The sequence below is a fragment of the Orycteropus afer genome, unplaced genomic scaffold (genome assembly GCF_000298275.1).
Source record: "Orycteropus afer afer isolate SDZICR_OR568_19922 unplaced genomic scaffold, OryAfe1.0 scaffold00004, whole genome shotgun sequence".
Lineage (NCBI taxonomy): Eukaryota > Metazoa > Chordata > Mammalia > Tubulidentata > Orycteropodidae > Orycteropus > Orycteropus afer.
The window spans coordinates 10478840-10506826 of NW_006921591.1; the positions used below are offsets into that span (position 1 = coordinate 10478840).

General features: G+C 37.5%; 1 pseudogene; it reads right to left on the reverse strand.

The window, feature by feature from the left end:
- Positions 1 to 18620, reverse strand: part of LOC103194651 — a 127492-nt pseudogene extending 108872 nt beyond the window's left edge.
- Positions 18621 to 27987: the final 9367 nt, after the last annotated feature.

Consider the following 27987-nt stretch of genomic DNA (forward strand, 5'->3'; position numbering starts at 1 on the left):
ATATATATATACATAAAAAAAAAAAAAAAATCATGGCCCAAAATCCACAAATAATTCTGGTTGGAGAATTGCAGATGGAGTAATTTGGAGAGAAAGAGTGGTTAAGTGTAGGCTTAGCAGTGGCAGCTGTGGCAGAAAAGACAGAATATCAACACTGGATGCAGCCACATAAACGACCAGGTGCTGGGAACGAGAGAAGAGACAGAACATAAAACAAAGAGGTCGTGTGAAGTTGAGATGAACGAAGCATTTTAATTTTCATGGAACGGATACATTCTCAGGGCAGTAGTGACAGCTCCATGCACCAAGATAGAGCAGAAAGATTAAAACATAAAACCCAATTATTTGAGGGCCTGTAGCTCCTCAGAAGGAAGGTTGGGCCATCACTGGTATCTGTAGTGATATCACCTTGGAAACCCAAGGAGGGGTCGCTATGAGTTGGATCCGACTCAATGGCAGCACGTTTTCTTTTTTTTTTTTTTTTGCTAGATGAAAATGTGAAGGACATGATAGTTTTTCAGCCCTGTCAGTGATCTCTGTCCAATCTTCCCTAACCTCTTCAAACGGGTGTCCCCCTGTGTTCAATCCTGATTCTGTGTCTTCACATTCTACATTCACTCCCTTTGGAATCTTCTTTAGATACTACTCAAAAATTGACGACTCCCAAATGTGTAATTCAAGCACAGATATTTCTCCTTAACTCCAGACCCACCTAATCAAGTGCCTACTTGATATGGCCACCTAGATGTAATAACAAAAAAAACAAAACAAAACAAAAAAACAAACTCACTGCCATCGCCTTGGATCCGACTCATCGCGCGGCCCCTCCTTGGATTTCCAACGCAGTATCACTACCGAAGTAGATTGACCAATCTTCCTTCCAAGGAGTGGCTGGTGGGGTTGAACCACCAGCCTTCAGTCAAATGCCTTCAGCACTACAACACCAGAGCTCCTAGATGTGCAAGAGGTGACATATTTAATGTATCCCAAAATTAATATTAACTCCATCTCCCAAAACCTACTTCACTATCAGTCATCCTCATAACCATTGATATCAATTTGTTACTTTCAGATAATTCAACCTAAAAACCTTAGAGTCATCCTTGTGTATTACATTTTTCTCACTCTTCAAATTTTATTAGTCCATCAATAAATTTTATTGGCTTTTTCACGAAATATATCAAGAATCTAATCACTTCTCAGGAGCTCCAATTCTGACTCAATTCATCTCTCACCAGTTTACTACAGTGGCCTTCTAAATGACATGCCTGTTTTTACCTTTGTCTTCCCAGGGGGTGGGTATTCATATTGCAGCAAATGAGAGTGATCTTTCCAAAAGTTAAATATCTATAGGTTTGACCTATATATATGTATATGTACTGCAAATATATCCATGATGTAGGAGAGCACACAGGAGACAAAGTTATGAAAACATCTTAGTCGTAATCAAACACTTTAAGGGAATGGGTCTCTGGGTCTTGGGGGTCACTAGGGTCAACTGGCATAATGTGGTCCACAAAGAATGTTTTACTTTCTACTTTAGTGAGTGCCAACTGCGTTTTAAGAGCTTGTGAGCTGCCATCCAAAGTGCAATTGTTGGTCTCTCCCCAGTCAGAGCAAAGAACAGTGAAGAAAATCAAAGATGCAGGAAACTCTCCTACATTAATACTTGGTGAATGAATAAACTCCTTTTTAGTCAAAGAAAGTGACTTGAGTTATAGAAATCTATATGCTGTGTTTATTCATGGTGTAGATGGAAGGGTCATCCTGGAAATGAATTGTTATTACTTTCTGAATAAATGAGCTATGAATGTACCAAAGTCAGTTGGTCTTGGAATTACCTATCATATATGCATGGGAAGAGAAGAACAAGACAAATTAATTAGATATGTTATGTAAATAGTTCATGCAGGATTTTTAAGATACAGAGATGGAAGTGTATATTTCAGGTGGCCAGAGAAAGTTTCACAAAAAAGAAAAAAATTAAATTTTCCTTTGAAAGAAGAGTGACCATGTCAATTATTATCCAGCAGGGGATACATTTGCAAATGACAAGGGATGTTATTAATAACTATGCCAGGAAAACAGGTTTAAAATAGGATAGACAGTACATCAAACTCTGCCTTTTACCTCCCTGTAGCATGGTGATTCTTTTTTTGTCTGGCCATGGATGTATACATGCACTGGTTTCCAGTCAGTAGCAGAGGGATAGAAGCCCTGTTTCCTCTCAATTCCTACTCCCCATCATCCTAAATTCTGAAATCTCTCCCCTGTGTTTGAGCTTTTGCTGTTAGTTACAAAGGCTTCCTCCTTCTGACTGGTCACCATTCTTGGGCTCTTCCTTTATTGGTATGGGATCTTTTCGTGAAATACTGTTGTGACTGTTTCTTCTCTGACTCATCCCACTTTCATCCAAGATCTAGCTATAACCCTACATGTGTTTAAAAAGGGGAAGATGTTTCTTCCCATGATTATCAGAAAAAGCTTTCTGTTAGAAATAAGTTGGAAGAATGGATTAAACACTCAATACATAAATATGTGGACCTATATGAAATGAATAAACATATATCAATAAAAGTAGTCACTGGGACATGAACTAAATGTGCAAATGTGCAAGAGAGAATCTATTGAGACACCATGAAGATCTATCTATACAGAGTTCAATAAGTAAGGTTTGTGGGGAAAAAAAAAATAACTGCACAAATACATTGAAGTCATCTTGAAGAAAGTTCTAAATACCAAGCCAGGAAAACAAACTTTACCTGGAAATAATAAATAACCATGGATATTTTCCTAAGATGTTGCTCTAAGCTAAGCAACATCTTTTGGCTAAAAGTATATGAATACTGCCCCAAATATTCATAAGCACTTGGGGAAAACCAGACTCTAAGTTCCAGAAAAAGGAAATTAAATTAATAGATGAGAGAGAGAGCATTAAAACAGGACAGCTCAATGTGATGTTGCTGTTGCTGTTATTGCTAATGATGATGATATACTCAGGTGTCAGGAAGTATGCTATGTTTAATTTGCATTATTTCTTCTAATACTAATAACAGTCCATTGCAGTAAATATGCGATGATTCTCATTTTACTGATAAGAAAACAGAGGTCTGATAAGTTTATAAAACTTGATCAAGTTTGACAAATTAGTAAGTGGCAGAGGCAAGATTTGGTCCAGTGACAACAGCCTAGTTAGTGTGACCAACTTTTAACTCTGGTGCTAATATAAGCTCTCTCTGCAGAAAAAACAAATAGGACTAAACCATTAGGAAATGAATGTGCCGCATTCTTGGAAAAGTAAAGCAGAAAGCCAGAAAGTAAAGACAATGGAAAAATTGGAAATCATTGTTCGCCATGTAGAAGTGAAAGAAGCAATTCAGGAGAATAGCTGTATAGAAGCCAGAGAAGTAGCACAGAGAGGGACATAAGAAAGGCCCAGACTATTCATTTGACCTTGGCCCTTTCACACATGCAGCTCTGTCCCCACCAATGTCTGTGTGCTGAAATGTCACCATCCTTTCTCTTCCATATCTCCTCATATATAAGCTCTCCTTGGCCCTTGACCCACCAGACGTCACACCTTGGCACCCTCTCCTAGTCCAACACCATTTGGTTTGGATGATCCTCTCTTTTGAATTATTCACCCCACTTCTGTGTCCTATTCCCTTGAGCTGTTGCACATCTTGCCCAGATATCCATTCCCTAAACACTCTTAGCTGACTTACCTTATGGAAGCCTCCTGACCTTTGTCCATGAGGAAAGAGATGAGTTTGAATGAACACTATGTATAATGAGGGGCTTCCAGTTCAATATATATCTTAGGAGTAAGAATTATCTTCATCAGGAAAGGGAGGTGAGGGAAGAAGTTGAGCAAGAAACAATTAGAATATGGAAAACATTTGAAAATGTGAACAAAAATCAATGAGAACAAATGTACAAATTTCTGAGTAGTAATATTCTAATTCAAAATTTGTAGTAAATCGTGAAATCAATGTGCATAAACTGTTGAATGTAAAACAAATTTGCTTTGTAAATTTACACCCAAAACACAATAAAATTTAAAAAAAAATGCAGTAAATTTATTTTCCATAATTCTATATCTCTCTCTAAGATTCATAGGGGACATAAGAGTGAGAAGCAAGGATGTGAAATTTCAGTCAAACATTGTCAACAAATATATGTGCTAAGCTTTGTTCAAACTAAATTTAAATTAAATCTGCAGGGGTCTCAGTTGGCTGATTCTCTAGTGGGATTCCCAGCCACTCAGCACTCCCTTCAGCTCCCTGTGACACAAGAGGAAAAATGGTAGGTGCCAGAGTTACTTGGGACAGATTCGAGGTCCACACTTCACAGCTAGAACAGATCTATATTTTTTACTCATCCAAAATCTGAGAAAACAGCTCTCACTTTCTCTCAAATGGATTGTCTGTTATCATCTTGTCTTTGTTTTTGGTGTCCTTTGGATCTGAAATGTCCAGATCATAAATCTTCAAGATGAATTTGAAATGTCACTTCCTCAGTGGAAGCCTTCACAATCTCACCTAGTAATTTTTATTTTTGTTATATTCTCGCAGCATTTTATACCATTCTGTATTTTAACAGTGGCACTGAATTAACAGGGGTATTGGCTTGGTCTTAACACCTTATACCTAAAAATCATTAAAAACCAGTTGCTATGAAGTCAATTCCAACTCACAGTGACAGAGTAGAACTGTGCTCCACAGGGCCTTCAATGTGGATTTTTCAGAAATGTATCACCAGAGCTTTCTTCCAAGGTGCCTCTGAGTGGCCTAGAATCTGCAGCCGTACAGTTAGCAGCTGTGGGCAATAACCATCTGCACCACCCAGGAGCTCCTCCTTTGCATCTTGCACCTGCCTCCTTGAAATATGTGATTATTTTCAGCAATTTCTCCTATTCCTTTCCCTCCCTGTCTCTCACCTCATTCCTATCTTCTAGTCTTCAGTATGATTTCTGTTTTTATTTTTATAATTTTTATCTTTAATAAGTAAAATTTTTTTAAAAGTATTAGTGATTTGATTTATCTTCTCCATACCTTTGCCTTCTGCCATTGTGGAAGGCTGAAATGGAAGGTCAAAAGGGGCCCCTCAATGAAAGTTGCAGAACTTTTAACAGACTAGCAGCTTTTTTATTTAAATACACTGAATATCTTTGTAAGTCATTTGGATAAACTCTACTTGAGTACAATTTTGTCTCAATCTCTTAATTCTCACAGTTTTATATCTGGATCTTGAAAGAAAAGAAAATATTTCTAATCCTTAACTTCCCTTCATTGTGGAAAAAGTCCTTCCCTTCATTGTGGAAAAAGAAGGCATTAATCATAGTGACTAACTTACTATTTTCCCCTCTCTTTTGCTTTCAGTAAATAGAATGTTGTTGTTGTGTGCCATTGAGTTGGACTCAAATTATAGCAACCCCTCCTTGGGTTTCCGAGGCAATATCACTACAAAAGTATATTGCCCAACCTTCCTTCCAAGTAAGGGCTGGTGAATTTGAACCGCCAGCCTTCTGGTCAGTAGTCAAGTGCCTTAGGCACTTTGCTACCTCTGTACGGATGCTGAGTTCTTTATGCTTTTCATTTCAATTATTCATTTTTCTAAGCATAACCCTATTCCAGGACTGGTTTTGGCAAAGAACAGTAAGACGACCCTGGGAAGAGGGACGCTGAGTCCAGAGTTACAAGGGAAAAGAAGAAAAAAGGCATTCTTGGCAGTCCAAGTGTTCTTCAATCTCCTTCCTATCTCATGTTTATCCCTTTGCTCGGGGAGATGCACATTTTAGAGAAATGATTCTCTCTGTCTCCTTAGATATTGATACTCAATAAATCCTTTTGCTTTCCTGCTTCAAACTATTGTAATCATTGGTTCTTTGTTACAGGGGATAAGGACCTTGCTGTTCCTGTAACACCATCAGTTCTTCCTGCCATCCTTTCTGCCAACACTTATCAAATATAAAGCTCTAGAACTACACCAAGTATAGCAGCAACCTAGCTTTGTCCCTTCTCCGTGATTTGAAAAAGAGGAAAAACAACAGTATCCTAGCTAGAAGCTGGCAACAATAGAGACCTAGGTGGGGGAAGGACTTTTTCCACAATGAAGGGAAGTTAAGGATTAGGAATATTTTCTTTTCTTTCAAGATACAGATATAAAACTGGGAGAATTAAGAGATTGAGATAAAATTGTACTCAAGTAGAGTTTATCCAAATGACTTACAAAGATATTCAGTGTATTTAAATAAAAAGCTTTTAGGCTTTAACTGCTTTCAAGAACGTGGTCCTGGTAAGGATGGTGCTGACAAAGTCAATGTGTGCTTAAACTAATTTGGGTTCACATAATCCTTAGAGGGAACTGAATAAACTCATTAATTAACTGTGCTATTTTCTTTGAAAAACATTGGGATTTGTTTAGCTCCCATTTCAAATTTTGCCTGTAAAAATTATTTCAAGTCATGCTGGAGATAGGTATTATGTGATTTAGTAATGTTGTTGTTATTATGTGCCGTTGAGTCGGACTCGACTCATAGCGACCCCTGCTTGGGTTTCCACTATGAAGTAGATTGCCCCATCTTCCTTCTGAGGAGTGGCTGGTGGGTTTGAACCACCAACCTTCTGGTTAACAGTCAAATGCCATAGGCACTATGCTACCTGAGCTCCTTCATTTAGTAATAGCCACTCATATATTTTGACTTTCTTCAAATTTTGTTGTAATGGTGTGTTACAGAGTTCACATGCAAGAATTTTAGTGCATGGACAGCCGGTACATTGAAACTACCATCATTTCTGGTAAATGACCAAAGTGAAAATTTTCTGGAGATTTTCCCCCACCTTTTCTTTCCAAAAAAAAAATGATTTGAAGTGCTGTTAGTAATGACCTTAACTTCACATGGAATAATCCTTAATGAAAAACACTAAAAATATTTATAGAGGTATATCTTGAGCATTTTTCTGTGCTAAATCTTGACTGTATATGATGAGAGTTAAGCAACCCCTTTAGAATTTAAAGGGATTTGTATTAGATTGTCTCCAATAACACTATTTGCAAATAGTGTATCATGATTTTTCTGTGACCTTCTTTTGTTCATTAAATTATAAGTAATCTAAGGACTAAGGAGATATTTATCTCAAGTTCCTCTTGCTAAGCACCAAACTATGTGCAGAGTTTGAGCCCAAAGACATTACTATTGAAAAATAAGCAAATAATTGTTATCTAGCTTAGTAAGTCCTACAGTGATAGGTGCATGTAATGTAAGAAATGTAACAAGGGAATGATTGAGTAGACAGGTGAAAATGAGTTAGAATAGGAAATCAAGAAAATCTTATTTTGTAGAATATGGAAGGAAGAACAGAATTTTCTGGGTTGCAGTGGAGAAAGATAAACATTCTTAGATCCACAAATAACATCCATCAACCTTGAAGGCTGAAAAAGATTTAGCAACCTGATGATCCAAAATTAATGGACAAACAGTTGAGAGTGGAGATCAATAGCAACATAGGTTTAGGCCAAATTGTGGAGTACATAGTATATTCAATATTTTTCACCAAAAAACACAATTCTAGTGTGTCAATTTTTTGGTATAAAAAAAAACTAAGAAGCCTGATATTCTTTTGCAGAGGAAAGCCTCATCAAAGAATTCTAATCAGTAGAGATCTATAATCAGCATCTGGTTTGTGTAAAATGGTATTTACAGCACACTTGATCATAATAAATGGTAATGAATTTGAAGTTCTCAAGGATTTCATTTTTCTAGAATCAATAATCAATGTTCATGGAAACAACAATCAAAAATTCAAATAACGTATTTCACTGGGCAAATCTGCTGCAAAAGAACTCCTTAATATGCTAAAAAGCAAAGATGTCACTTCGATGACTAAGGAATGTTCAACCCAATCTTTGAAAAGGCTGGACAATGAAAAAATATATATATACCAAAAAATTGACACACTAGAATAGTGTTTTTTTTGTGAAAAATATTGAACATACTATGTACTACCAGAAAAACAAACAAACAAACAAAATCAGTGTTTGACAAAGTATAGCCAGAAGGTTCCTAAGAAGCAAGGATGCTGCAAGAGTTAAGGTTGTGTGTGTTAACTTGTCTGGGCAGTGGTTCTAAGTGGTTTAGCAGTTATGATGTAGATTCCTTATGATGAAGTCTGATATCATGTAATCACGTCCATGAGGAGATCTGCTATGAGCACACAATCAGCTGAAAGGGAATTTCCTCAGATTCAACATATATGGACTTCCCAGCAGAAATCTCTGGCTTTTTACTCCACCTAGATCTTGAATCTGCCTCATCATCAGCTGACCTCTGGTTCTTGGACTTGGACCATTTTCCTGCCATAATGCCTTCCTGTCTTGGGATTGTTGCCTTAACAGCATATGAACCAGTAGCCTGACATCTTGCCTGCTGATGTTGAACTCATCAGCCTCCAGCTTGCCATCTGATCCATGGACTTGGGACTTGCTCACCTCTATAACTGCATGAGCCATTTCCTTGAGATAAATTTCTCTGTCTCTCTCTGTCTCTGTCTCTGTCTATCTCTATCTCTGTCTCTGTTTCTCTTTCTCTTTCTTTATCTCTCTCTACATACATAAGTTTGTCACTCCGCTACTAGAACTCCTCTATATATAAGTTTCACTGGTTCAGCTGCTCTGGAGAACTCAGCCTAAAACATATGGTAAAACTTTGTCTAATTTATTTTGGACATAGCATCAAGAAGGACCAATCAATGCAAAGGATGTCATGAGAAACTGGAATAAAAAATAAAGTGACCCATTACCACACGTGGCTGTTCTGTCTAGTCTTATTTACTCAAGTACACTTTAAGTTACTGTATGTCCTCCAAAAAGTTTAGCACAAACCACACCTATAGCAGGTACTCCACATGCTTTTTGACTTTTATTGAATGATGACTGTTTTTTCCATTCCTGGAAATAAATGAATTTTAACTGAAGACATTAGCATCATGATACCTTTACAATAACATAAGTTATTTGAAATAGTAGATGTTTCTGATATTGTAGTTAGACTGACTTGGGATATATTCTGCAGCAATACCAAAACCAAAATACCAAACTCACTGCTGTCGAGTCAGATCTGACTCACAGTGACCCCCTCCTTGGGTTTCCGAGATGGTATCACTATGAAAGTAGATTGACAAACTTCCTAATATCATTTTAATGATTATACGTCTCTTCCTTTACCCAGCTGACTAACCCCTAGTAGTCCTTCCTGGCCTAGATCCACTCTCTCACTTGGCTGTGAGAAGCTATGCCAATCATATCAGCTACATACTTAGACCCTGGCTTACTCCCTCACACACATGCAGTGATTATATGATCATGAAGGTTATAGACAGATCTGAGTTTGGTTCTGCCTTCTCAGCATTCCTCTGCATCACGTCTGTGGATTTGGGGTCAGAATACTTAAGAACTAAAATTAGGTTGACATTGAAAATTTTAGATGAACAAATATGCTGTTCTTCACCTAAGAAATTTGTTTATAACTAGTTAAGGAAGATGGGGCAATCTACTTCCGTAGTGATACTGCCTCAGAAACCCAAGGAGGGGTCGCTATGAGTCGGGTCCAACTAGACGGCAAATAACAGCAACAACAACAGTTTAAGGTAACATTGCCATGAAATTCCAAGGCTGAGTCTTCAGTAATCAGTGTTGTCATTTACCAAGATAAAAATTGTCCTTAATTATCAACTCAAGTCAGGAACAGTAATTGGCTTCTATAATTGTGACCTGATAGATATATGTTATGGTTAGTTACCTTTGTCGGCAAATAAAGCAAGGAGTACTGTATTTTTACACAATTAACACATGTATTATTTTATTTTCACCAACAGCACACACCTCACAAAGTATTTTCATAAGCATGCTATACTAATTTTTTATAGTAATACTTAAAGTATAGCATAGTGCGCTTATGAAGATTCCTTGCGGGAGGATACAATTGGCAAAAAATGTATACAACAGGCATTATTTACCTAAAAATATGGTAATATTATGGAACATTTTGAGAAACCCAAAGAAAGAAAGAACTTGTTATATTTACATGTTCTTTTTCTTTTTCAGGAGGAGTTCTTATTACCTAGTGCTGCTCTGATAAAAATATGCACAAATATTGCCCTTAACAAACCGGAGTTTATTCTCTTACAATTTGGAGACTTTAAGTCCAAGTTCAAAGTACCAGGCTCTAGGGTCTGGGTGAAAGCCCCTCAGCCTTGGGCTTCAGCTCTGCCTCCAGATCCTGGCCCACTGAGGCTAGAGGCTTTTCTTCACTCAGACAGCTGCTGGCTGCTGAGACTGTCAAGCCCAAGGTTGACTAGTAAAAAGACACAGTCCTGAGGTTACCAAACCACACAGCAGGTCATTAAATCAAGTCCAATATGAGTCCCAAGGTGGGTAGAGCATGTCAGGCTGCTGAACAATGACATGGCTACATGCAGGGTCCAAGCATGCCATAAGCTACAGATCATTCCCAAAGCTGCTTCTTATATACAGGAAGCAGATCACATACCCAAAGCAGTCACTCAGCCGTTTGTGGTTGAGGAAGACGTGCTGCTGGAACAGACACATGCACTTTCAACAGCATGTTTTCCTTAACCAGCAGTCAGCAACTCCATCCAACCATGGAATTGATTGCCAGTTTCATCATGGGGAATACTACATCCAACTGCCCAACCACTCAACCAGGTCCAGCCAAGTCGACACACCAACATAACCACCACAGGAGGTATAGAGAAGTTTAAGCCATGCTAATGGATCAGTGTTTAATCACATGGTTGCTAATCAAAAGTTCAGCAATGTGAACTCACCAGCCACTCTACGGGAGAAAGAAGTGGTAGTCTGTTTCCATAAATGTTACAGTCTTAGAAATCCCATGGGGTAGTTCTATTCTGTTGTGTAGAATCTCTGTGAGACAGAATTGACTCAATGACAATGGGTTATACAGAAATAAAGAAAGTTCACCAGTGGTGGGAACACTGTCAGAGAATGCAGAGAGTTGGAGAAAATGAAGGAATTATTTGAAGGGTCTCACAAAAAAATAAGTGTAGCTTAAGAAGGAGTTTTATAAACTCCTTGCTAAAAGAGCAAGGAGGCCACATCTTCTGACCTCTTCTAACCCCGCAAGAGGAAGACAGGATCACCATCAACAGCCCAAGGCTTATTCCTGTGAGGCCAGACACGCTGCCTCCCTCTAGCCCTTACACCATCTGTTTTTCCCGCAGCACCCAAAGTCTATCTGCCGGGTTTGATAATTCACTGCAGTGGCCACACAGAACTCACAGACTATGGGGTTTATTAGGGTAGCGCCAGGGTCAATTCAAGATCAGAAACAATGTTCAGTCTCTCTCCCAGCCCACAGTCTCTCTCATAACAGTCTCTCATCATCTCTCTCCTAACAGTGAGCATCCCTCGGTGTCTCACTCAGCAATGCGTGTCTCTTGCGTCTCTTTCCCAGCAGCATGTGTCTCTTTCAGGAGTGAGTGTCTCTTTCAGCAGCACATCTTCCTCAACCAGCAGTCAGAGAAAGACTTCTTCTACCTCTAGGAGGCCTCCTTTTGAGCCTGGCAGAGTGGCCAAACCAACCAATCACATCAGAATTCTAAGCACCTGAGAGCGTGAACCTTCCCAGAACATTGTTCCAGTGCCACACTCCACAGAATACCCCAGGTGGATAACATTTACAATCCGGAGATCCTCAGCTGCTCACAGCAAATTCCACCATGGAATTTACAAAGACTTATGGCTAGAAAAGCCATATCAGGTAACTTACTACATCGCACTCCTTAAGGAATGCACTGTAAAACAATTCTGAAAATATGAAGTTCCCTAAGAGTCCCAAAAGGAGCCTTGATGATGCAACAATTAAGAGCTTGGTTATATGTTTCTATATTTAAATAAATGCTTCTAAATAAACATATTATTAGAGAAAATGTGGGGAGGGCATAGGAAATTTAAGAATGAATTATCCATTATCCCACCACCCAAAGACAGCATTTTTTAAATATTCCATTGCATTTCTTTCCAATATTTTAATTCATGTTTCAGAGATATAATTTTTGTATATTTATAGAATGCTAATAGTAAAGCAGTCAAAACAACATAAAGAGTTTGAAAAACAAACAAAAAAAGGACAAAAACATATAAGCATCACGCAAGAGTGACTTAAGTTTTTTAATACTGCATATCTTGATCCTACCCTACCCTCACTTTCAACAGCATCTTGCAGATGGAGTTGTTGATTGGAAAGCAATTATTTCCTATGAATTTTACCAATGTGTGACAATTACCCAAGTTCCTGGGCTGAGGAGCAGCCCTGCTGAGAAAATTTATAGTGTTCAATAGTGCTCAAAATTTCTCATTTGTTACCCAGGGTGAGATGGAGAGGTAGCCTTGGGGGGTGGGTAAAGGGTGGGGACTGAGAACAGAAAGGATAGCAGGAAGATTTTGCATATCAATTTGAAGTTTTCAACACAGAGGGGCATCTATTTAATTTTTGTTAAGGAATGTCTTTGGGATATATATTTTGTTGTTGTTGTTTACCATAGCAGCTCTACTGTGTCCCTTTAATGTGGAATCATTTACAATTGCTTCCTTGATAGTCAAATGAAGATAATGATACCTGCTTTCCTAATTTCTGGGACTTCTGTGAAGATAACATTATATAACAGATGTTTAAAGAGCTGGATAAATTTAAAGTTTTACACATATGTGATCTATTTGTATCCTTTACAAAACAGTGATTGAATTTTCTGTAAAGGGTCAGATAGTAAGTATTTTAGGATTTGAAGACCATACTAGGTAGTCCCAGTGGTGCAGTGCTTAAGAAAGGTCAGTGAGTCAAACCCACCAGCCACTCCCCAGGAGAGAGTGGCAGTCTGTTCCAGGAAAGATTTGTTGTTGTTGTTGTTATTGTTATGTGCCATCAAATCGACCCAACTCATAGCCACCCCTCCTTGGGTTTCCGAGGCAGTATCACTACAGAAGTAGATTGCCCAACCTTCCTTCCGAGGAGTGGCTGGTGGGTTTAAACAGCCAGCCTTCTGGTTAACAGTCAAGTGCCTTAGGCACTATGCTACCACAGCTCCTAAGACACTACCCGGCTACCTGTCAGGGAGTGGCTGGTGGGTTTGAACTGCCAGCCTTGGGTGTGGCAGCTGACTTCCCGAAGCTTTGAGGTCATCCCCTAAGGCCTCTAGAGCCTAGAAAAGTCTATAGGACATTTCTACTTTTTCCTCTAGGGTCATTTGAATCAGAATAGACTTGACAACAATAGGTTTGGTTTTGTTTTGATAGCAAATACTGTCTCTTTTTAACTATTCACTCTACCATTTTGATGTGAACAAAGTTGCCTTTGAGCTGATTAAGGCTCATGGTGACTCCATGTCTGTCAGAATAGAAATATGTTTCATAGGCTTTTCAGTAGCTGATTTTTAAAAGCATATTGCCAGGCCTCTCTTCTGAGGTACCTCTGGGTAGACTTGAACTTCCAACTTTCTTTTTAACAAATGAGATCCTTAACTATCTGTACTACCTAGGGCTCAAAACCGGTAATAGACAATAGGTAAATAAATGAGATGGCTGAGTTCATTTATTGACACTGAAGTTTGAATTTCATTTTCATTTTACGTATCATTTACTTAACACACCTTATTTCTTCAACTATATTTTAAGCGACTGGGAGGCTGCCCAAATCTTATGTTTTTGTGTTAGGCAGCTGCTAGACAGATATTAAACAACAGGTCAAAAGGGCTATGTCATATTTTCATTAAAGAGCCACAGAAAAGAGAAGTTTCTACTTGAAGTCTTGATTCTTTGCAAATGTAAGAAATTCACAGTAAGTTATTAATGAAGGGCATGAGATATCAATATCAATTTATCTTAAGATCACAGTGATAATCAGCATGCTTTGGAGAACTAGAATGACCAGAATAAATGACTTAAGTCCCAGGAGAGCAAGCAATCAATTTCAAGAAAAATGATTTTATTACAGAGAGTGAACTATTGAGAAATCTCAATTCCTTGGTGGCCACTGAGGCCAGCCACTGGAACTTGAGGTTTGGCAAGTTCATTTTGGCCCGCACAATGAACAATTTCCATGGATGAAAAGTAAAATGGTTCCTCAGGGATTGAATGAAGGAGGACAGAAAACTTTTATTTAATGAGAATCATGATGTAATCTCTTCTCCTAAGAACTGAGAGCTAAGACATTTCTGAACTAGAAAAATGTGAGCAAATAAAAGCAATTGTTAATGGATGTCATTACTTACTACGTGGGCATCTGGTAAATAGGCATGCTCAATATCTTGTCATTGGGTTATTTAATAACATTGAACCTTCACATTGGGAGGTCTGGTGGTCTTTTGCCCAAGGCATTTGACTGCTAACCAGGAGGCTGGCTGTTCAAACCCACAAGCCACTTCTCAGAAGGAAGACTGGGCAATCTAATTCCATAGAGATATCACCTCAGAAACCAAGGAGGGGTCACTGTGAGTCAGAATTAACTCAAAGGCAGTGAGGTTTTTTTTTTTGTTGTTGTTGTTTGTTTGTTTGTTTTTGGTTTTAACTTTCACATTGCATCCTCTGACTTGTCAGGAACATAGCAGGCCAATGGATAGAACAAGTTGCCAGTGGAAGCAGCTGGGAGTTTAATAGTCTGGTTTCTTTTCTTTTATATGTACAGGAAAGAAGATTCATTTTTTTTTTTTTTTCAAATGACACTGTGAACTGCAACTCTCTAACCCTTCTCCCAGAGATGTTCATAAACCAAGATATTCAGGAATTTTATGCATTGAGGATGCTTAGTAAACCATGCACAATAATTGCAAATCTCTCTACGTGGAGGTGAAGAGGTAGGAAAAACAACTCTTTCTTTTATAGACTACCTTTTATAAGGATATTAAAAAAAAAAAGTTAACTCTAATAATTTCTAATCTTTATCAAAGGGTGAGAGAGACACAAGGAAAATTAAGTCAAATACCTAAAATAAACCTTATGCCAAAAATTCTAGAACATAAGTAAAACTCACCCTTGGACAACACAGGTTTGAACTGCATGGGTCCAATTATACATGGATTTTTTTCAATAAATATATTGGAAAATAGATTTGCTACTATTTGAAAATACCCATAAATGAACTGGGTAGTCTAGAAATTAAAAAAAAAAAAAAAATCAAGAAAAAGGTATGTCATGAATGCAAAAAAAATGTATGTACATACTAGTGTATTTTATCATTTACTATTATATCGAGTAGATTTTGACTCATAGAGACCCCTTCTAGGGCTTCCAAGACAGTATCACTATGGAATTAGATTGCCCAAACTTCCTTCTTAGGAGTGGCTGGTGGATTTGCATCACCAGCCTTCTGGTTAGCAGTCAAATGCCTTAGGCACTATGCCACTAGAGCTCCTATAAAATATACAGAAATCTATTATAAAAACTTAAGATTTGTCAAAACTTATGCACACAAGTACTTATAGACCATGCATGGTGCCTTTCACAGTTGAAAGAAATGTAAACAGACATAAACATGCAGTACTAAATAATAATTGTATAAAATTAGCTAGTACATACTGTACTATTGCACCAATTTTTTAGTCATCTCCTGTTGCTATTGTGTTGAGTTCAATTGTTGCAAGTATCTATTCACAATGCAGTGTGAAGCTAATCATCTCTGCATGAGCAATTCATCTTGCCGGTAAATTGTGTATCACAGTAAGAGGTGATCTCTTATGGTTCTCACATATTTTTAATTATGTTTGGTGCAGTATAAGGAGCTCTGGTGGCATAGTGCCTAAGGCATTTGACTGTTAACCAGAAAGCTGCAGTTCAAACCCACCAGCCACTCCATGGAAGGAAGACTGGGTACAAAAAGGACAAGGAGGCCACATGTTCTGGACAGAGTCATCATCAATAATCCAAGGCCTATTCCTGCCAGGCCAGACATGCTGCCTCCCTCCAGCCCTTTCTCCAACTGTTCCTCCCAAAGCACCTTTCTCCTGGGTTCACTAATTCGCTGCAGTGGCCACACAGAGCTCACAGATTATGGGGTTTATTAGGGAAGCACCACAGCCTACAATTTGAGTTCAAGAAAAATGCTCAGCCTCTCTCCCAGCCCACCATCCCTCAGCCAACAGTCTCTCACAGTCTCTTTCCCAGCAGTGCTGGTCCCTCGGTGTCTCACTCAGCAATGCGTGTCTCTTACGTCTCTTTCCCAGCAGCCCGTGTCTCTTTCAGGAGTGCGTGTCTCTTTCGGCAGCATGTCTTCCTCAACCAGCAGTCAGAGAGAGTTCTGCCTCTAGGAGGCCTCCTTTTGAGCCCAGCAGATGGGTCAAACTAGCCAATAATAGCATCAGAATTCTAAGCACCTGAGAGAGAGAGTCGGAACCTCCCAGAACATTGTTTTGTGCCACTCCCAACAGAAATACTCCAGGTTGACAACTTTAGCAAGCAGGAGCTCCTCAGTTGCTCATAGCAAATCCCACCTTGGAGTTTACAAAGATTTATGGGTAGAAAAGCCACACTAAGTAATTTACTACACCACACTGGACAATCTACTTCCATAAAGATTTACCACCTCTGAAACCCAAAGGGGGTAGCTTTGAATCGGAATCAACTCCATGGCAGTGAGGTTTTTTTTTTTTTTTTTTTTTTTTTAGTGCAATATGGTGAACCGGGAATAATATCATGGAACACATATGAAACTGTTGATACTGGAAATGCTCCCAAAATGCAGAAAAAATCTATGACAAGAAAAAGTTGCATTTCTTGATATGTACTGGAAATTGAGGTCTGCAGCTTCAGTTGTCTATCTTTTCAAGTTAAACAGATCCAGCATAAGAACCATTGTAAAAAAAAGGAAATGGAAATTCATGAAGTTGTCTCCGTAGCTACTCCAGTAGGCAAAATAAACTTACACTTTTTGAAAAATACCTTTTAATCTTGTAGTGAAAATGCAGCTTTTATGTGGTTCAGGATTGCTTTAAGAAAGGCATACTAATAGACTCTAATAGGATTAGAGAAAAAAATGAAAGCATTATATGACAACTTTAAGCAAAAGTTAGGTGAATGATCTAAAACTGAAGAATTTAATGCCAGCAAAAGACAGTTTGATAATTCTAGGAAGAGTTTTGGATTAAAAAAATATCATGACAACAGGAGAAGCAGATTCTGCTGACCAAAAGGAAGCAAAGGAGTTCTCAGATGCCATTAAGAAAATCATTGAAGAGAAAGGATATCTGTCTGAACAGGTTGTTAATGCAGATTAAAGTATCCTATTCTGGAAAAAAAAATTAAAGAAAGGATATTTATTTATTAATAAGAAAGATAAGTGAACATCAGGATTAAGGCAGTTAAGGGTAGGCTAACTCTACTGTTTTCTGCAAAAGCAGTCAGGTTTATAATCAGGACTGTTTGTTTTCTCAGTAAGGCTTCCCAGTCAAGAGTAGGCTATTCATAGTTAAATTTGGGGGAGTTAAAAGTTACATGAAAATTTTCAGCTGCATGAGAGGTCAGCATCCATACACCACAAGATGTTCAATGGTCAAATGTATTTCATTCCCAACTAAAATGCCTATGACTTTACAACCATTTGCTTAGAGTTCTAAGGATAAATCCCTCAGTGACTTGTTCAATTCTTCCCAAATTATTCCTCACTCTCCATTTCCTTTATAGGTATTAAAGCATGAGTATTCCAAGCTGATACATCACAATCAGCATGGTTTATTCAAGCATGAATTCCATTATTTGTTTATGTTTTGACTACTTTATGTAGTAGGTTCAATAAATTCAACTTAATTGATCAAAGATAAATGCGGTGGTCTTTTTGGTAATTATCACTGAACAAAAATATAAGGTCCTCTTCCTCCTTCATTTTATTTTCCTTACTCCACCTTAAATGGGGCTTCAATTGGCCTAAGACCAAACTTAATCTAAAATCTTAACCTAATAATAGTAATAACAACAATAATAGTAATAATAGCTAACACCTATTACCTGTATAGTATGGGCCTTACAAATAATATTAACTCTGTGTCTATCCTGCCTACAAGTTAGACACTACTATCATTCTAATTTTACAAGTGAGTAAATAAAACAAGGAGAATTTTAATAAGTTGTTTAAGGTCACATAGCTAAGAAATTATTCGACTGGCAGTGTGGGTCCAGAATTTGCTTTCTGAGCTATTATCCTATCTTTCTTTTTTCTTTATCCCAGATGTGTTTAATTATTTATACCTATTATACCATGAATTCAGAGGGAATAAGTTCCAATAGCTCAGGATCATCACAGGTTCTCGCAAAATATGCTTCTGTGAGTGAAGTAGCCTGGTGGTTCTGTTGAACTCAGGTGACTTCTTTTTGGCTGTCTTCTTTTTCTGGTCATTTTTCTTCATACACTTCAGGAAATTATCTTGGCTCTTAGAGTGCTCAATACTTGAAATGTGTACATTAATTCTCTTGGCAAGAGTCTTGCCCTTAACTTGTTTGTTTACAACAATGTCAACAACATGCTGGGTAACAGTGTAGACCCTTTCAGTTTTGCCATGGTAACATACGTGAGGCATTCTTTTATGAATAATGCCCATTCCCCTGATGACTGTAATATCGCCTTTCTTATAGACTCATGTGAATGTGACCAGAGGAACAACTTCGCTTTCTAAAAGGTCTAGAGAATATGTCCGTATAACAGATCCTCTCCTCTTTCTTTTTGTTTACCTCATTTTGGTGACTTACTGTGAGACGGCAATTTTGACCACCATACACTATTCTTTCAGGAAGTTTTGTGGTTTCTGAGGATGGCATTTTAAGTCTTTGCTGATTCTATTGTCATCAGCTACACTGATCCTGATCAGGAGATCTGATGAAATGACCAGCTAAAAAAATTATCTAGTTCCTCAATACCTTCTAAATTTTGAGTTAAATAACAGGTATTTTAGAATGCTTTAACCTACAATGCATTGAAATGCCTGTTCTAATTACTACATGAGTTTAACTTTACTTTTTAAAATCTCTAGACTATTACAAATGATACAGTAATATTTCTGTCCTTATCAATTCATGATTGGATTTAATCCTCATCACTTAATTGCTAATGACCTACTGGTGTATTGATCTTATCAATTAATATTAAAGTCAGATTCTGGTTCCAAATTAGATAGAACATAAAATTCACCATGATACACACACACACACACACAATCTGCTTTATCTCCCCCCACCTTTTTTTTTCCCAACAGATTTCATTTAGGCAATTTACCTGAGGTTTTCGTATTTCAGGTTCGTGAAAATGCTCTTAAATGTGCATTTTGTTATCTGCATTAATGCAAGTATCACAAGCATGAATTACTCAAAACCATACGTAATTTTAAAATCTTTGTATTTGGCTTTGGAAGGTAGTGTCTTGCTTGGATATAGTCTCACCTTTCTAATATTGCATGTTTTCAGTCAAATGCACTGCCATCAATCATGATAGGTAGAGATTTAGATGGGACATTAACTCTTACTGCAAGAAAAGAAAAATCCCCAAAGTGGATCAATCTAGGCAACTCTCAACTCATTGCTTTGAAGTCGGATCCGACTCATAGTGACCACTCCTTGGGTTTCCCAGGCAGTGTCACTACAGAAGTAGATTGCCCAACCTTCCTTCTTTGGAGTGGCTGGTGGGTTTGAACAGCCAGCCTTCTGGTTAGCAGTCAAATAGGAAAAAAAAAAAGCACTGGGAAGGATAGATTTTATCTCAAAAGTAGCTTATCTTTCAGACCTGGGATTATAGAATTAACTGCTTAGCAATTTAATGAGTATTCTGGCTGTTCTAACTATGGAGAAAATCATTCACATGGTATACTGCTGAATGACATTGTGTTGGAATCTGAAGCTTTTATACGCTAAAAAAAGAAAAAAAAAAATTCCATGAGAAAATGACTTTATGTGTCCGTGAATTTGCTTCAATCTGTGTGGACGGAACAATGGAGCACTCTCAAAGGGCAATATTAGATTCAACATTGGATACTCTGAAGGTTTTCCTTATTTTATTGATCCCAGGAAGACAGAGAGTTATTGAGGTTGAGATGAGTCTCATATCATATTATCTTTTCCAACAAGTCTCCAGAGAGCAGTGGAATTCTTGGCTATAACTTTTCTTTCTTTTTTTCCCCCTACTCCCTTATATTATTGCTGCAGCAATAAATAGTCAAGACCCTTATGGAAATGTGAGAAACATATGTTGTCATTGAAACACTTCAAAATTGTGTCTCAAAACTTCACTGACATATTTTAAATTTATTTTAAAAAGTTTTGCTCTGGTAGAAATAAAAGTCTTAAAAAAATCAGTATAAAAAAAACTTCACTCAGTTAATCTTGGATAAAAAAAATAGATTTATAAATGAGGTTCCTAAGCCGACCTCAAATTTTAAGGATAACTGTTTGTATTGAAATTATCTAAAGCAGCTTGTTGTTGTTAGGTGCCGTGAAGTTGGCTCCAACTGATAGTGACCCTATGAACAACAGAAAGAAACACTGCCTGGTCCTGCAGCATCCTCACAGTCCTTGCTATGATTGAGCTCATTTTTGCAGCCACTGTGTTAATCCATCTCATGAGGGGTCTTCCCCTTTTTTGCTGACCCTCTACTTTACCGAATATGATACGATGGCACATAACAACAACAACAACAACAGCCCAGGGCCTGCTCCCTTCTGACAGCATGACCAAAGTAGGTGAGATGAAGTCTGGATATTCTCACTTTTAAGGACTATACTGGCTGCAATTCCTCCATGACAGACTTGTTTGTTTTTCTGGTTGTCCATAATATTTCCAGTATTCTTCACCAACACCACAATTCAAAGGCATCGACTCTTCTTCTGTCTTCCTTATTCACATGCATATGAGGTGATTGAAAATACCAAGGCTTGGATCAGGTACACCATAGTCCTCAAAATGGCATCTTTGTTCCTTCACAATTTAAGGAGGTCTTTTGTACCAGATTTACCCAGTGCACTATGATGTTTGATTTCTAGAGCCGCTAGTAGCAAGTTAACAGATGATGTTCCCTAATGTTTTTGAAATTTGAAAGGGCTGAATATCATTTAAAAAAAAAAAAAAAAGATTCTCTTTTTAAGTCAAGGGAGATCATATTTCTAACAAGAACCATTGTTTATCTTAGTTCTTCTCCGACTCTACTAGTGGTTTGTTTTCTTATGTCTGCCTTGAAATGGCTGTGTCTGTCATTCTTGTTTTTCTTTTGTTCTTATTCTATGAATTCTTTTTAAGTCAAAATATCCACCCTGTTCCTAAGAAGAATCAGGGAAGACTTTACAACAGATGTCACACTGGACTGCAGACACATGTAACTCTATGCTTACACTAATTTTCTTTCTGACAGGTAAAGGAAATTCTAACATCTCACACTCAACATGCCCAGCCTAGTGTTTATGCACACTCCCCCTTCTCAAATTATCCCTAAATTCTCTTTCATCTAATAGCACCACAAAGCATTTATTTGTTCTGCTTTGACAACCCATGTCATCACTGACTTCACCCTTGATATTCAATCCTTTCTCTTTATCCTCCATCCCAAACATCCCTCAAGTCTGTCCCTTGTTTCCATATTCACTTTCATCTCCTTTATTCAGGTCTCTTTACGTTCTCACTTGCACTATTGTAATCACTTCCTAACAGGTACTCCTACCTGCAGAATGGACCTCTCCCTTGCAATCTAGTTGCCAAATTACCAATTGATCTTTCCAAACAAGTAATTCATTACTGCATTTCCTGTTTTTCAAAACTTTCAAAGGATCGATATTTATGAAAGGCTGAATCCAAATACTTTAGCACGGCAGGTGAGGTCTTTCTTCTGACTCTAGCATGTCTTAAGCCTAAATACAATCCCATTTGAAAAGCTTCACACCGCTCTGCACCTTTGTTTTGTTACTATTTTTCTTGACGCCTGCATTTGTTACAATTGATATAGTATTTTTATATATGTGAATTCCACCTGACCACACAATTCTCAAGGATAGGGAATATCTTTGTCATTTTCATATTTCTAGTACCGAGCAGAGTCTTGCATTTAATAAGCATTCAGTTTTTAAATGAATAAATACATGAAATACGGTTTTGTTCCATGCATAGTCTTATGTTAGTTGACAAGAAAAAAGCCTTTTAAAGAGAAACAGTGTGAAAAATATATTAGTAGGTATTTGAATTATCAAGAAGAGGATGGAGGGAAAGAAGAGGAGTAATATCCATAATCGGTACTATGGATTATGCTCATACTTTTATACATATTATAATATTACTAATGATAAGTCTGTCAGAAGACTATTTATACCCATTGTATTTTGTTTGTTATGTTTTAATCTAATTTATGTACGTTCATTCCTTAATTAAAAAAAAAAATACAAAAATTATACAAAATTCTCCCCAGATAGCCCCTGAGCATGTACACACACACACACACTCGCAATGCTATTACTCAATTCATTAACTCAATTTATCTCCTAAGTAACCTTCATTACTGCTCCTTCTGACTCCTTCCTGAAATAGTTATATATATATATATATATATATATATATATATATATATATACACACACACACACACACATATACATATATATGTATATATTATACATACATACATATATATATTTAAACACTTCCATAAAGATAATCATCCTATACATAATGTTCTACCCGGGATTTAAGAAATTTAATAATAGAAATTTCAAACTCTTATTTCCATCTTATTTTTGAATGTTGTTCTTGTTAAGTGCCACTGAGTCTGCTTGAACTCATAGCGACCCCATGTACAACAGAACAAAACACTAACCATTCCTGTGCCAACCTCACAATCCTTGCTGTATCTGAGCCCATCTCCTTTCTCATTTGCTCTCTACTTTACCAAACATGATATCCTTCACCAGAGAATGGTGCCTTCTGATAACATGACCAAAGTAGGTGACACAAAGTCTGGCAATTCTCCATTCCAAGGAGCATTCCAACTTCACTTCTTCCTGTACAGATTTGTTTGGTCTTTTGGCACCCCATAGTACTTTCAGTATTCTTTGCCAACACCACAACTCAAAAGCATCATCTCTTCTTTGGTCTTCCTTGTTCACTCTCCAGCTCTCACATGCATATGAAACAATTGAAAATACTATGGCTTGGGCTAGGCACACCTTAGTCTTCAAAGAGGTATCTTTGCTCTTCAGCACTTTAAAGAGGTCTTTTGCAGCACATTTGCCCAGTGCAATACATCATCTCATGTCTTGACTGTTGCTTCCATTGGTGCTGATTGTAGAATCAAGTAATATGAAATCTTTTAATAACATCAATATTTTCTTCATTTATGCTGATGCTGCTTATTGGTCTAGTTGTATTTTCATTTTCTTTATGTTGAGATGCAGTCCATACTGGAGACTGAAGCCTTTATTCTTCATCAATAACTGCCTCAAGTCATTCTCACATTCAGTAAGCAAAGTTGTGTCATCTGCATATTTCAGGTTATTAATGAGACTTTCTCCAATCCTGATGTCATATTCTTCTTCATATAGTCCAGCTTCTCAAATTATTTTTTCAGTATACAGATTGAATAACTTTGTGAAACAATACAACCCTGATGCACTCCCTTCCTGATTTTAAGCCACCTAGTATCCTCTTGTTCTGTTCGAGCAACAGTCTCCTGGTCTATGTACAGATTCCTGATGAGCACAATCAAGTGTTCTGGAATTCCCTTTTGTTTTGGTTACCAAGTGCTACTCTGACAAGGATATATTACAAATGGTATGGACTTAACAAACAGGAGTTTATCTTCTTACAGTTTGGGAGGCTAGAAGTTCAAGTTCAAAGTGCCAGACTCTAGGGGCTGTGTGAAAGCCCCTCGACCTTGGGCTTCAGCTGTGCCTCTTGCTCCCAGCCCACTGAAGCTAGAGGCATCTCTTCACTCAGGCAGCTACTGGCAGCTGAGGCTAACAAGATCAAGGTCGACAAATAAAATGGTAAAGTCCCGATGTTATCAAACTATATGGCAGGCCATTAATTCAAGTCCATTGAAAGTCCCAAGGTCTGCAGAGCATGGCAGTCTGCTGAATAATGACACAGTTACACATAGGGTTCAAATGTGCCATATGCTAGAGACTATCCCCAAGGTTTCTCCTTATGTACAGGAAACAGACCACATCCCAAAGGCAGCTACTCAGCTGCTTGTGGTTGATCCCACCATGGAGTTGATTGCCAGTCTCATCATGGGGAATAACTACCACCAGCTGCCCAGCCACTCAACAAGGCCCAGCCAAGTGACATACAACGTCAACTACTGCATCATTCTTCTCAATATTATCTATAATTTATTATGATCCACACAATCAAATGCTTTTGCATAGTCAATAAAGCCCAAGTAAAAATCTTTCTTGTATTCTTTGTTTTCAGCCAAGATCCATCTGCAGTCAACAATGATATCCTTTTTTACATGTCCTCTTCTGAATCCAGCTTGCCTTTCTGGAAGCTCTCTGCCAATATACTGTTGCAACTATTTTAGAATCATCTTAAGCAAGATTTTACTTGCTTGTGATATTAATTATATTGTTTGATAATTTCCACATTCCGTGGGATCATCTTTCTCTGGAATGGGGACAAATATGGATCTCTTCCAGTTAGTTGGCCAGGTAGCTGTAGTCCAAATCTCTTGGCATAGCTGAGTGAGTGCCTTGAGCACAGCATCTGTTTGTTGAAACATCTCAATGAGTATTCCATCAATTCCTGGAACCTTGCTCTTTGCCAATTGCTTCAGTACAACTTCAACTTCTTCCTTCTATATCATTGATCATACACCACCTTCTGAAATGCATGAACATCGACCAATTATTTCTGGTACAGTGATTCTATGTATCCCTTCCTATTTCTTCTTCTTTTCTTTTGATGTTTCCTGCATCTTTCAATATTTTGCCCATAGAATCTTTGAATATTGCAACTCAAGGCTTTTTTTCCTTCAATTCTCCCTTTTGATTTTCTAACTCCAGGTCTTTGCACATTTCATTATAATAATTGACTTTGTCACTGACCCACATACTTTAGTTTTGTGTATTTCACTGTATGTAAATTATATTCAAATAAAATGTATTTTAAAAAACAAATAAATAGTTGAATTTGTCTTCTTGAGCTGCTCTTTGAAATCTTCTGTTTGGCTCTTTCATCTTGTCACTTCTTCCATTTGCTTTAGCTACTCTCTGTTTAAGGGCAAGTTTCGGAGTCTCTTCTGACATTCATTTTAGTCTTTTCTTCCTTTCCTGTCTTTTTAATGATCTTTTGCTTTCTTCATGGATGATATTCTTGATGTTATCCCACAATTCTTTAGGCTTTTGGCTATTGGTGTTCAATGCATCAAATCTATTCTTTAAGTGGTTTCTAAATTCAGAAGGAACATAATCAAGGTCATATTTTGGTTCTTGTGGACTTCTTTTCATTGTCTTCAGCTTCAACTTGAACTTGTATATGAGCAGTTGATGGTCTATTCCACAGTCAGCTCCTGGCCTTGTTTTGTCTGAAGATATTGAGCTTCTCCATAACCTCTTTCCATAGATGTAGTTGATCTGATTCCTGTGTACTCCACCTGGCTCATTCCATTTGTATAGCTGTCATTTGTGTTGTTGAAAAAATATATTTGCAATGAATATGTCATAGATCTTGTAAAATTCTATCATGTGATCTCCAAGGACGTATTTTCCAACTACTCGTGATTCTTTGTTTCCAACTTTTGCATTCCAATCACCAGTAATAATCAGCATCTTGATTGCATGTTCAGTCAATTTCAGACTACAGAAGTTGGTAAAAAATATTCAATTTCCACATCTTTGGCTTTGGTTGTTGGTGCATAAACTTGAATAATTGTAGTGTTAACTGCCCTTCCTTGTAGACATATGAATATTATCCTAACTCTGACATCATTGTACTTCAGGATAAATCTTGAAACATTCTTTGTGATGATGAATGCCACACCATTCCTCTTCAATGTGTTATTCTCAGCACAGTACATCATGTAGGTGTCTGATTCAAGATGGCCAAAACTAGTCCATTTCAGCTCACTAAAGCCTAGGATATCAATCTTCATGCATTCCAATTAATTTTTGATAACTTGCAATTTTCCTGTATTCTATGTTCATACATTCCATGTTATGAATATTAATAGATGTTTGCAGCTGTTTCTTCCCATTTTGAGTCATACCACATCAGCAAAAGGAGGTCCAAAAACTTTTCTCCATCCTCATCATTAAGGTTGGCTCTACTCTGAGGAACCAGCTCTTCCCCAGTCATATTTTGAGCACCTTCCAACTGGAGGGACTCATCTTTGGGCCCTAAATCAGTGTTTCAGGACTATTCATAGTTTTTCAGTAATATATCAGGCAGTGTTTCACTGCTATTCATAAGGTTTTCACTGGTCAATTCTTTGAGAAGTGGATGGCTCTTTTTCTTCTGAGTCTGTCTTAGTCTGGAAGCTCCATTGAAACCTGTCTACCGTGGGTGACACTGCTGGTATTTGGTATACTGGTGGTATAGCCTCTATCCTCACAGCAACACACAAACCACCACATTATGACAAACTGACATATGAGTGGTGGCATTTTTGAATGGTTACATAGCTTTCTTTCTTTTCTTTTCTTTTTTTTAAATATCTGTGTACCATGCTTTATTTAACTGATTCTCTACCAATGAATTCATCATTTGCTTCCAATATTTTGTTACTACCAAAAATGTTGTATTGTGCATTTCTGGTACATAGACTAGCCGGTGGTGGTGATGTGTCATAGAGTCAATTCCAACCCATAGCAACCCAGCAACAAAGTAGAACTGATCAATAGGGTTTCCAAACTGTAATCTATAGAGAAGCAAATTGCTACATCTTTCTCAAAGTGGCTGGTGAGTTCAAACCACTGACTTTTAGGTTAACAGCAAACACTTCACCAATGTGCCAATAAGCCTCCTTATATAGACTTTTGTAAATTTTTATAAATATATCTTCAGGGACATTTTGTTGTATAGATACTCCTTGGTTTACAATGGAGTTCCATTCTGATGAGTTCATCATAACTCCATTCTACCATAAGTCAAATGCTTCATTTTTTAAAAAAACAACAATAAAAAAATTATTATTTTGCCTTTTATAATAAGCATCTTTATAAATATTAACATTGAACTTCTGCACGTGAATACCTGAGAATGGTAACATCAGCAAATTACATGCTGCATCATTGTATGTAATAAATATTACTAATGATAGATTTCAAAAGAAAATATCAAAAAACAGAGGAACGTTAAGTGTGGTTTGTCATAACTCAAATATGTCATAAATCAGGGACTACCTGTAGTTAGATAGCTAAATCAATGAGTATGTGCTTCTTAAAATTTGATACAGGCTGACAAATTGCATTTTAAAACACTTTGCACACATTCACATGTCCCACTAACCATGTCCACTTACCTTCGTTCTCACCAGTAATTTTAAGGACATAGGATCTGAGAGATTGAGTATATAAAAAAGTTAGAATTTGAACTCAGTCCTCTTTGTTTTTGAAGTTGTGCTATTTCCATTAAACAACATGGTCTCCATAGTCTAAGCATCATGATTAAAAGAAAGCCTGGATAATGCTTATATTTGTAGGCATTGATAACTTATTGAACTCTATTACATCTGTGATCATTTTATTTGTGCTATCCTTTAAGACACTTAGATTGAAAGTGATTAACTGACTTGTCTAAAATCATGTAAGGAGTCCTGGCAAGGCAGTGAGTGGTTAAGCACTTGGCTGCTAACAGAAGGTCGGCAATTGGAACCCACCAGTCACTCAGTGGGAGAAAGATGTGCCAATCTGCTTCTGTTAAGATTATAGCTTTATATCCCTATGGGGTAGTTCTATAGGGTCACTATGAGTAGGAAGCTACTTGGGTGCACAACAAACATA